Here is a 12404-nt window from a genome sequence, read left to right as displayed (position 1 = left end):
GGCAAGGTGAAGGTGGCTCTGATGCTGAGTAAACCTTCGTGTGCTTTATCAAGAAAAAAGACAAAGGACTGACTCCCCAGCCCCTGCAAGGCAGACCCTGTCCCTCAGCCATTCCTCAGGGTTCTTCCTGGGGCAGGGTGATGTGGGGATGTGCAGTGCCAAGGGCAGGGCCAAGATCCTCTGCTTCTGAGTATGTGCTGGGTGGGCTGAGGAGGCACTGAGATGCTGGTGCCGTAAGGTGAAGGGGTCATCTGGGAGGCCTTGGGGGTTGAGACAACAGCCCTAGCCAAGGGGAGAAAGACCTTGGCTCTCTTGGGGGCTTTTTGTCTTACCCTTGAGTGTCTCCACCACAGGATGTCCTACAGTGTCCCACACCTGCGCTTGCCATTGCACCGTGCAGATCAGACTGTTCCCAGGAGAGGCCTGAGCAACGCCTGAGGGACATGTTCTCCCTTCCCAGAGGCTGGAGGTCAGGACCTGTAGCCTTCATGGAACACCCCCAATTTTCCTCAGCATCAGAGCAACCTTGACCTTGCCTTTGCCTGCCTGGGACGAAGGGAGCTCCTGTCAAGAGGACAGTGCTGCCAAGAACTCTGCAGTTTCACTGTCCGCCCACAATCCCAGAACCAAGGAGGCTGGAAGGCAGCCAGCCGCCACCTTTTTTGGGCTTCTCCTTCATGCTTGGTTTGAGCCAGCATCTACTTTCTCAGCCATGCCAGCCTCCTGCCACTTTTGTGTGACTTCCATCATGTCAAGGTAAACCATTGTATATTGTGAAGAGGAGATCCTTGAGCATCAAACACCTCTCTGCACCTGTCTTCTCTGCTAGATGCAGCCCATGGGATTTTTCCAAGGAGGTCCCTCAGCAGCCAGAAATCTGCTCTCTTAAAATCCTGATCTTTGCCTTCTTCCGTTTTCTCCACATCCTCCAACCTACCTTCTCACCTCAGACTTTTCCATTCCTAACCAGCCTTCCCTTGTTTATAAATGTTGTGGTTTAACCCCCACAAGATATTAGATACCACCCTGCACCTTGTTCACCTTTCTCCCCCAACCTCAGTGGGACAGGGGAAGAGGAAAGATAGAGTAAAAGCTTGAAAATTTAAGATGGTGATTTGGGGTCATTGGCCTGGTTGTGTCTGCCCCCAACCTCTTGCACCCTCACCCCTCTATTCACTAGTGGGACACAGTCAAAACAGAGAAGGCCTTGACGCTTTTCAAACAACATTCAGAAACAGCTAGAACATTCGTGTGTTCTCAGCATTGTTTTGGTCACGAAACTGAGACGTAGCACCACAGGAGCTTTATGAACAGAAGTCAGTCCAGCCCAGCCAGACACAGTCCAATCTCCACATGTTATTCCATACTATTTCTGTCATACTCAGGTCCCAAACTGTGCAAAAAAACCTTCTTATACAACTGTCCCCTTTCAATCATGGTATTTACAGACAGCTATCATTGCTTTAAATATGTGCCACCCCTCAAATATATCCATGAAATTGTCCGTGAAGTGTCCACTGAGTCCGTGTCGTCCATGGCTTGGCTTCCATTGGTATGGTGGTTACTCAGGAGAGGAAAGGTGTGTTGTGTGGAGTTACTGGTCATTACAACTGGCTCAAGTTGGGTCAAGGTAACTGGCTCGATGGCCGAGCACAGGGTTGGTGGTGAATGGAGTTCAATCCAGATGGTGACTGGTCACAAGCAGTGTCCCCCAGGGCTCAGTGTTGGGCCGGTCTTGTTTAACATCTTTATCGATGAGTTGGGTGAGGGGATCGAGTGCTCCCTCAGTGAGTTTGGAGATGGCACCAAATTTGGTGGGAGTATTGAACTGCTTGTCTGCAGAGGGACCTGGACAGACTGGATTAATGGGTTGAGGCCAATTGTATGAGGTTCAACCAGTCCAACAGCCCGAGTCCTGCACCTGGGTCACAACAACCCCACACAGCGCTACAGGCTTGGGGATGAGCAGCTGGAAAGCTGCCTGACAGAAAAGGCCCTGGGGGTGCTGGTCAACAGCTGGTGAACATGAGCCTGCAGTGTGCCCATGTGGCCGAGAAGGCCAACAGCATCCTGGTCTGTATCAGCAATGGTGTGGCCAGCAGGAGCAGGGAGGTGATCGTACCCCTGTACTCAGCACTGGTGAGGCCACACCTCGAATCCTGTGTGCAGTTTTGGGCTCCTCACTGCAAGAAAGACACTGAGGTGCTGGAGCGTGTTCAGAGAAGGGCAACGAAGGTGGTCAAGGGTCTGGAGAACAGGTCTTGCAAGGAGCGGCTGAGGGAACTGGGATTTTTTAGTCTGGAGGAGGCTGAGGGGAGACCTCATCGCTCTCTAAAACTGAGAGAAGGTTGTAGTGAAGTGGGGGTCAGTCTCTTTTCCCTAGAAAGAAGTGACAGGACAAGAGGAAATGGCCTCAAGTTGCACCAGGGGAAGTTTAGGATGGACATGATGTAGCATTTCTTTACTGAAAGAGTGGTGAAGCACTGGAACAGGCTGCCCAGGGAAGTGGTGGTGTCACCATCCCCGGAGGTGTTCAAAAAACACAGTTCCATGATTCTATGATTGTTGCACTTGTCCAGATTTTTGCAAAGCTCATTTAGGTGATACCTGCTGCAGTACTTGCTAAAACATACAACTAAAACTTGCTGTCGATACTAAACTGGGAGTAGTGGCTGACACGCCAGAAGGCTGTGCTGCCATTCAGCGAGACCTGGACAGGCTGGAGAGCTGGGTGGGGAGGAACCTGAGGTTCACTAAGGGCAAGTGTAAGGTCTTTCACCTGAGGAGGAATAAGCTTATGCACCAGTACAGCCTGAGGGTCTACCTGCTGGAGAGCAGCTCTGCGGAGAAGGACCTGTGAGCTGTGGTGGAAGGCAAGTTAACTATGAGCCAGCCACGTGCCCCATGAGAGAGGCCTCACAGATGGATTATATCACACTGCCATGAACCTTCCAAGGCAAGCACCGTGTGCTTACTGTGCTAGAAGTGACAACCAGAGGGTTGACAACATGCCCCTTGCCCATCGTGACCCACCCCCCAAAACACCATCCTGGGCCTTGAACAGCAAGTGCTGTGGCACCCCAGAAAGACCTCAGGCAGACAGCAGGATTCCTTTCTGAAACACCCTCAGTAGCCCCTGGGCCAGGGAATGTGGCAATGATTGGGTGTGCCACGTCCCCTGTCACACACCAGCCTCCGGAATGATTGACGGAGAGAAGGGACTGTTAAGGACAAGAGTGAGAGCAAAGGGGGCTGGGAAACACAAGGGATGGGATGCAGACTGGGCAGAAGCCACCTGCGTAGTTAATATCAGAGGATTGACTGATCAACCTGGCCCTGCCCAGACAAAAACCGAAGACAAAGACCCCATAGTGCAAGTAGGGAGCAGGCTTGGAAAGATGGCACGGGTTGCTCCTCCCTCAGGAAAAGGCCAACCTGATTGTGGGATTGCTTTTGCTCAAGGACACGGGTGCACTGGTTGGATGATGATGGAATCTGATATGTACCTGCAGTAGATTTAACCTTGGTTGGATAATAACTCACGATTTGAGTTGTATATTTTAGGAAGTACCGCAGCAGTTATCACCTAAATGGACCTTGCAAAAAGCTGGCAATGTGCAGCAATGGCCCAGCCTGTGCTGGTTTCATGACCAGTAACTGCACACAACACACCTCCTTTGTGCTGAGTAACCGCCATACCAAATGGAACCAGAGTCATGGAATACATGAACACAGTTCAAAATTTATGGACAATTTTATGGACATGTGAGGGGGTTACCTATAGATAAGGCAATGATAGCTGTCTGTCAGCCACGTGGTGGGAAGGTGTGGTGTTAATAGAGGTGGTTTTGGACAGTCTGGGACCTGAGGATGACAGAAATAGGATGGAATAAATGGGTGGTGATTGGACTGGGTCTTCCTGAGCTTGACTTACTTTTCTTCATGGAAGTTCCCATGGTGCTGTGCTCAAGATTTGTGACTAAAACAATGCAGAGAACACACTAATGTTCTAGCTGTTGCTGAAGAGTGTTTGCACAGCTTCAAGGCCTGCTCTGTTTCTGAGTGTGCCCCACCAGTGAATAGACTGGGGGGCTGCGGGTACAAGAGGTTTGGAGGGGACATAACCAGGCCAAGGACCGAAAATGACCATCTTATCCCCGAAGCTTCCTTGCTTTTACTTTTCCTTTCCGCTTCCATTGTCCACTAATGTTGGGGGAGGGTAGTGAGCAAGCTGCAGGGTGGTGCCTAATTTTTTGCTGGGGTTAACCACAATATTTACAAACAAGGAAGAACTGGTGAGGAATGGAAGAATCCAGAGTGAGAAGGTAGAGTTGAGGATCCTAAGGAAAGGGAAGAAGGCAAAGAGAAAACAGACTTTGGATTGCTGAGGGACCTCCTTGGAAGAATCCCATGGGATACAGCCTGGCAGAGAAGACGGGAGCAGAGAGCTGTTTGATGCTCAAGGATCTCCTCTTCACAATCCAGAATGGTCCAACTTGACATGCTGAAAGTCACACAAAAGTAGCAGGAGGCTGGCATGGCTGAGAAAGGAGCTGCTGGCTAAAACCAAGCTTGAAGGGGAAGCCCAGAAAAGGTGGCAGCTGGCTGCCTTCCAGCCTCCTTGGTTCTGTGATTGTGGGAGGAGAAGGACACTCCAGAGCTCTCGGCAGCACTGCCCTCTTGCCAGGATCTCCCTTCGTCCCAAGCAGGCAAAGGCAAGGGCAAGGTCACTCTGATGCTGAGAAACCTGGAGGTGTTCCACGAAGGCTACAGGTCCTGACCTCCAGACTCCTGGAAGGGAGAACATGTCCCTCAGGCGTTGCTCAAGCCTCTCCTGGGGACAGTCTGATCTGCACGGTGCAATGGCAAGCGCAGGTGTGGGACACTGTAGGACATCCTGTGGTGGAGACACTCAAGGACTCTGGCAAGACGAAAAGCCCCCAAGAGAGCCGAGGTCTTTCTCCCCTTGGCAAGGGCTGTTCTCTCAACCCCCAAGGCCTACTAGAAGACCCCTTCACCTTACAGCACAAGCACCTCAGTGCCTCCTCAGCCCACCCAGGACAAACTCAGAAGCAGAGGACCTTGGCCCTGCCCTTGGCACTGCACAACCCCACATCACCCTGCCCCAGGAAGAACCCTGAGGAATGGCTGAGGGACAGGGTCTGCCTTGCAGGGGCTGGCGAGTCAGGGCTTGGTCTTTTAGCTGGACAAAGCACTCCAAGGTTTACTCAGCATCAGAGGCCCCTTCACCTTGCCTTTGCCTACCTGTCATCACTGAATCCAGGTTTCTCCTTCAACCAGCCCCCAGAGAGGCTTTGTCAGTAACGTCCCTCAGTGGAACCCATGAGTGCTCCAAGAAACTTTGGAGTTTGCATCTGACTTTGACTCCTCAAGAGGTTTCCTGAACTTCCCCTCAGTGCCTGGGTTTCACGGACGTGGCACCAAAACCACCAGAGAGATCATTAAAAAGTTGTTGGGCTGTTGCTCTGCTGCTGAGCTCGGCTGTGCTCCTGGGACAGAGAGAGCTCCTAGCAAGCAGGCAGAGCTGCAGGGAGACAGCTCTGCCCAGCAGCAGCTGCTCTGCAAAGCGCAGCAGGGCTGAGGGGGCTGCCTGTGGGCACCAAGGAGAAAGGAGCGGGGCAGAGAGAGGTTGAAGGCAGGGGAGAGGGGGAGGATGGCTGAGAGCTCACTGGAGGAGAACTCTTCCCAGCCTCTGACACAGTAAGTCTCTGGGTGCAGGGTGATGTGTCGGTGGTTCCTTGCAGGATCTCCTGAATGTGTGCAACCTCTGGGATCTGTCTGTGATGGAGAAGAGGAAGCCGGGCTGCAGAGCAGGGCTTCCCTGCTGCAGTGTGAGAGGGACAGGGCATGACGGCTGCCTTCTGGTGGGGATGGCTGTGGGGTGTGAAGGTGGGTGTGCACCCGGGGGAGCCCAGAGCTGTCCTTCCAAGCAGGGTGTCTTCACCATGGGGGTCTGTGACCTTGGTCATGGACTCTGTCACCAGCCTACATCAGTACTCATCCTGCCCCTGGGAGCTCCTCATGGAGCTGTGGGGAGAAGCTGTGAGTGGAAGGACAGATCCCCAGCAAAGATTGATCTCTTCTGACATATAAACCTCTTCCTTGTGCAGAGAAAAGGGACTGAGAGCAACCGGCCTGGGATGCCACCAACATGGAGGTGCTGTGTGTGCTGTGTAAGGAGAAGGCTTTCCCGAGTGCCAGCTGTCTTCCTCTCCTGTTTCCCATTTGCAGAAGGATCAGGGTATTGCTCTGCATTTTTTTCTCCAATTCCTGCTGCTCCTTTTCTTGCTTTTGGAAGGTCTGGGTTGTGGGGGGAGTGTTAGGCATCTCAGATGCATTTGAGTCACTGATCCTGGGGGGCTGTGGGCAATGCAGTGTGTGGGACTTGGAAACAAGTTGATCCTCCCTACAGGAGGTGCTGGGCACTGCCTTTCAGGCACATGAGAACCTCCTTGAGGTGAAGAGCTTGAAGTGTACTTCCCCTGTGCTCAGGGCAATTCAGCAGGGGAGGGTGGGAACTCAGTGACAGCCCCATTCTCCCCCACAGGCACGCTGTTGTTATCATGTCTGGAGAAAGCCAAGAGATGGAAAATGGGGGTCAGAAAGGTTCTGTGTTGGCCGTGAGTGACTCCGACTCAGACTTTGCTGTTCATTACAGCAGAGTTGGAAGGGCTGGGTCCCTCCCTGGGCTCTTCCCTCTCAGACACAGCAGGTCTGGGTGCTGACTCCATCACATTGGAATAAATAGGGACAAATGTCACACGGTCACTGAGGGAAATACCTCTTACTCAAGTGAAGCACCCACTGCCAGGAACACCTACCAAATGCACGGGCTGTTTGACACCACTGCAATAGCACAGGTCTGACTTCTCTGGAGCCCATGGGCAGAGCCCCTGCTCGTCAATCCTGCACCTACAAAAAGGAACTGACCGAAGTTCCTCTGAAAAAAGAAGTCATTTTGTGTGTTTTCTCTGAGAAATGGCATAAAACAGGCTCAGAAAAAAACTGTCAATATCTTCTCCTCTTTCAACTATCCCCTATTCCTGCAGCGAAATAATGTCCAATGGCAGCTTCATCGCAGAGTTCCTCCTCCTGGCATTTGCAGAGAGGCGGGAGCTGCAGCTCTTACACTTCTGGCTCTTCCTGGGCATCTACCTGGCTGCCCTCCTGGCCAACGGACTCATCATCACCACTGTAGCCTGTGACCACTGCCTCCACACCCCCATGTACTTCTTCCTCCTCAACCTCTCACTGCTTGACCTGGGCTCCCTTTCCACCACTCTCCCCAAAGCCATGGCCAATGCCCTCTGGAACACCAGGGCCATCTCTTATTCGGGATGTGTTGCCCATGTTTTTCTCTTTGTCTTCTTGATCACAGCAGAGTTTTGTCTTCTCACCGTCATGGCCTACGACCGCTACGTGGCCATCTGCAAACCCCTGCACTACGGGACCCTCCTGGGCAGCAGAGCTTGTGTCCACATGGCAGCAGCTGCCTGGGACACTGCTTTTCCCTATGCTGTGCTGCACACGGCCAATACATTTTCACTGCCCCTCTGCCAGGGCAATGCTGTGGACCAGTTCTTCTGTGAAATCCCCCAGATCCTCAAGCTCTCCTGCTCAGACACCTACCTCAGGGAGGCTGGGCTACTTGTGGTCAGTGTCTGTTTAGGCTTTGGGTGTTTTGTGTTCATTGTGGTGTCCTACGTGCAGATCTTCAGGGCCGTGCTGAGGATCCCCTCGGAGCAGGGACGCCACAAAGCCTTTTCCACCTGTCTCCCTCACCTGGCCGTGGTCTCCTTGTTTGTCAGCACTGGTATCTTTTCCTACCTGAAGACTCCCTCCATCTCCTCTCCATCCCTGAACCTTCTGCTGGCAGTTCTGTACTCGGTGGTTCCTCCAGCAGTGAACCCCCTCATCTACAGCATGAGGAACCAGGAGCTCAAGGACGCCCTGAGGAAACTGATGACCGGTTGCTTTGCAGAAGCAGCAATGAACTGCTCATCTTCCCCTGCGTATCACTAGTAATGGAACTCATTACAGGCCCAGCCTCTCTTTGGTGGGTTGTTTGATTTGGTTTCTTTGGGGTTTAGCTTGCTCGGGGAGTATTCTGTCCTCAAAAATGTTGCCATTCTTCATCCTATTTCTATGTCAGTCTCTGCCTGCCTTGTGTGCCTCAGAGACTTTGTGTAAATAAGGAGCTGTGCTGTCTGCGTGTTTAAACCAAATAAAGGACCCTGCACCGACTTGTTTGTCTGAGTTCCTTTCTCCAAGTTCTTTTCTGGAGCTGCATGGACAGCATCTGTGTGCAAAGGTGGAGGGGGCAGTAGCCACCCTGAGCTGGGTCTGCCTCTCAGCCTCACCAGCGTGGCCATGGCCACCACAGCCCACTTGCTCTGCAGAGAAGCACCACCAGTTCAGGGTCTGTGGGGAGCCTGGGGAGGGGGTTCAGGAATGGCCGTCCAGGTCAGCAGAGATGAGCTCTGTAGGGAAAAGTCTCTGTGGGGAGATTGGATGTCCCGGGAGAAGAGCAGGGCAATGTGTGTGTGTGCAGGGGGGACATGGAAAGAGAAACCCTTTGGTGTGGGTGTCAGCTCGGGTCAGGCTGCCCTTTCCCTGGGGCAAAAGGACCTCCCTGAGGATCCCCCGGGCCAGTTGTCTCCTGCTGTTGTGGGGAGCAAGTTTGGGATGTGAGGCTGCAAGTTCCCCAGGGTGGGGATCTCCTCAGCATGCCGGCTGGATGAAGGTTCTCTGTGGCCTCCGTTTCCTTCTGTGACACCAGTCCTAGCAGGGCTGCTTTGCTGGGCTCGACTGGGGAGACGGCAGAAAGGAGTCAAGATTCAGGGAAGGGCTGGGCTGGCTGGGCTGGCGAGTGCCCCCGACAGGAAACAGCATTGAGCTGGGGCGGATTTAGGGCACAGACTCCTATTGGGGAGAAACTGAAGACCTTTATTGTTTGCTACAGCATCAATATATCCTTTTCTCTACTAGTACAACCACCACTAAGTAAGCTGTGACTGGTGTACGGGCATTGTCCACGCGCCACTACCACTAGCACCATTGGCTGCTGTCCTGAAGGCTTGTGTTGTTCTCAAGTCTAAGGGTCTGCACCTGTTTACTTCCCTGTTCTCTTCCTTTACTCTTGTTCAAGGCTCAGGGCAGGAGCTGCCTGAATCCTGTTAACTCTTTCCATCCCTTCTCTCCTTGTTCCTCCTCAATTCCCCCTTTTTGTTTTTCCACCGTATAGACACTTACTGACGTTCAGAGGATCATTCCTTACATGCAAGATAAGAAGCATGGTAATATTAAAATTATACACATGATTATACATAAAATCGATAACCCAACCTTGATTAAGATCTCCAACCATTCCCTCAGGCCCTGATTGTTTAATAAGGTAGCTAAAGGAGCCATGAGGATGCTAGCTGCATTACAATGCACACCTATCAACCCTCGTAATCCAGTCACTTCTTTCCCAATTACTTCTACATTATCTATGTGTAGTCCAACAAGGCACGTGTGAAAAGGCTGTTCTGGTTGTGCCATCAAGACGTAGAAGGCTGTCTGGTTCAAGGCATGAGCCAAAGATACCCGTATGTTACTGCTGTTCTGGGGTGTCAGCGTCGGTGTCAGCGTCTTCATCGTATTTCCCATAGTCTGTATTGATGTGATCAACACTTCCACTCCCAGCAGCGTGATTAGGTAGATCGCCATCCCCATATTTTGTTTTTTCAAGCCACAGCCTTACACACTGCACTGGAATCCACTCTGGTCCTTGATCTGAGGAAACACAAGCATACCCTCTACCCCACGTTATTAACATGTATGGTCCTTCCCATTTCCCTGTCTGTAGCAAACGCACCCAGACCTTCACGTTTGGGTTTAGTGTATCTGACATTCCGGAACCTAGGCCTAAAAAGGGTTTAATTAGAGGTGGTTGTTGGTCCCCTATGTCGGTTCTAAGGTCTACACAATTCAAGACATAGACCATTTTCCATAAGCTTATCTGCGGGCTTTCCCCCTGCATTCCCCCTTTTGGTTTTTGCAGCATGTTTTTTACAATTTGGTGAGTGCGTTCAACGATTGCTTGTCCTTGTGGAGAGTGTGGAATGCCCATGACGTGTTTTACACCCCACATTTGTAAAAACATTTGTGTCTTTTTGCTGTTATATCTGGGGCCATTATCTGTCTTTATAGTTGCTGGTATTCCTCATACTGCAAAGGCAGCAGTCCCGTGTCTAATAACGTCCCTTGCTTTTTTCCCTGGATTCAGCTGTTGCCCATATCGCCCCTGAATACGTATCAACTGAAACACGTACCCACTTCTGTCTTCCCAATTCTGAGACGTGTCACATCTGATTGCCATAATTTAAGCGCTTGGAGACCTCGAGGGTTAACTCCAGTTGGGCCTGCGGCCGCAAATTGTTGACAATCAGGACACATACGCACAATTGCACGAGCATCATTGCAGGAAAAACAAAATAGTTTTTGAAGAGCTTGAGCAGATTGGTAGAAAAATGCATGTGATAATTGGGCTTGTTTTAAGATTTGTGGTGTAGGTGCCGCCCAGGCCAGGGCAGTCAATCTGTCTGCTTCCCAATTCCCTTCTGCTATAGCTCCAGGTCAAGTCAAGTGGTCAATTTGGGGCATTCCTGAGACTGTACGAATCTCCCTCTCCCATTTTAATCCTTCTTTCCAAACTATCACTGCTCGTCCTCATTTTCCTGAGCCATCGGTAAATACTGTGCGCCCAGGTACGGGAACTGGGCTGCATCCAGGTCGGGTATGATGTGCATGTCTTTAAAAGACACGAATAATTTGTGTGATGGTAAATGAATACTGATATTTCCAGTAAAATTCAGCAGCGCAGTTTGAAGTGGTAGACTATTTGCCATTCTCCATTCCAGATAGTCTTTTGTAAATGGTACATAGAGAATTAATACTTATTGTCCTTGTAATTGTACTGCCCGTGTCTGCCCTTTACAAATTAACATTGCAAACATCTCTGTCCTGGTTATAATGGTCTTTGTTGGCTGATGTAGCAGGAAGATCTTCTCTATGAGGATGAGGGGGTCTGCTTCAGTCTCCACCCATTGTCCTAATAATGCCAAGGGTTGTGACAATGTATTTATAATAAAAAGTTGGAGGCCACGACCCTCCCTTAGTCGTCCCGCTTGCCTTGACTGAATTGCAAGTTCAACAAGGGCTAGAGCTTGTTGCGCTTCCAGTGTTAGACTACGTCGCGAATCCAAGGCAGGGTCACCCTTCAACAACATGAACAAAGGCTGTAAAGTATCATTATTGATTCCCAGTAATGATTAACCCAATTGACAGCACCTAAGATTTTTGGCAGATCATTTAGCGTTGTGATTTCCCATTTCAAGGCCACCCTCTGGGGTTCTACAGTTCGTTCCATTATTTTCCACCCCAGGTAGTGCCAAGGGGGTTCCTCTTGTACTTTTTCAGGTGCTACCTGGAGTCCATCAAACTGTAGGGCCTTCAACGTCCTTCAGAATTGTCAACTCAGCCCCTGCAATCAAGATATCGTCCATATAATGATACACCAGTATCTGCGGGGGCTGTTCACGAACCCCAGAGAGTGCCCTTGCAACATACATTTGACAGATAGTAGGGCTATTCTTCATTCCCTGAGGCAAGACAGCCCAGTGATAGCGTTGCATGGGTGCACTATTGTTAATAGATGGAACGGAGAAAGCAAAGCGAAAACAGTCCTGCTTTGCGAGGGGAATTGTAAAGAAACAAATGGATCCATTACTATTATAGGCCAATTTGATGGAAATACTGTGGGAGAGGGAACTCCGGGTTGTAAGGCTCCCATACTTTCTATCACAGCGTTGATCTGCCTCAGGTCATGTAACAAGTGTCATTTCCCAGTCTTTTTCTTAATGACAAAGATTGGTGTGTGTGGGAGTGTGATAGGTAGAGACACGGACAATTTAAAGTGTCAAAATCCAATGCGAATTTTATTATATTAGCAAGCGAACAAGAGCAAAGGCAGCGCTGGGCGGCCGGGGAGCCTGCGCTCCGCCAACGGCTTGCAACTTCCCGCCTCGTGTAAGCACATTATATACAGTCTCATTTCCTGCATTCGTGATGTCGCAATCAGGTCGATACCCTGCGCATGTTCCTTCTGTTGCTGGGGGGTCTTTCTCTGCCTCCTGGTGATCCTAAGGATGACGGCTGAAGGTCTTCCTCGTTGCCCTGTGGGTGGACTTATGCAAGAATGTGACTACTCAACCCCCTCAGCTACGGGTCCTGTTGACTTATGCAAGAATGTCCTTCGGTTGGGCTATCAAGCCTTGCGGGCACATAAATCTTCCATCCATACCTTCCCATACAGGTTTAATGAACAAAGCACAATATGT

The sequence above is a fragment of the Leptosomus discolor genome, unplaced genomic scaffold (genome assembly GCF_034619465.1).
Source record: "Leptosomus discolor isolate bLepDis1 unplaced genomic scaffold, bLepDis1.hap2 HAP2_SCAFFOLD_35, whole genome shotgun sequence".
Taxonomy (NCBI): Eukaryota; Metazoa; Chordata; class Aves; order Leptosomiformes; family Leptosomidae; genus Leptosomus; species Leptosomus discolor.
This window is presented reverse-complemented; position numbering follows the sequence as displayed.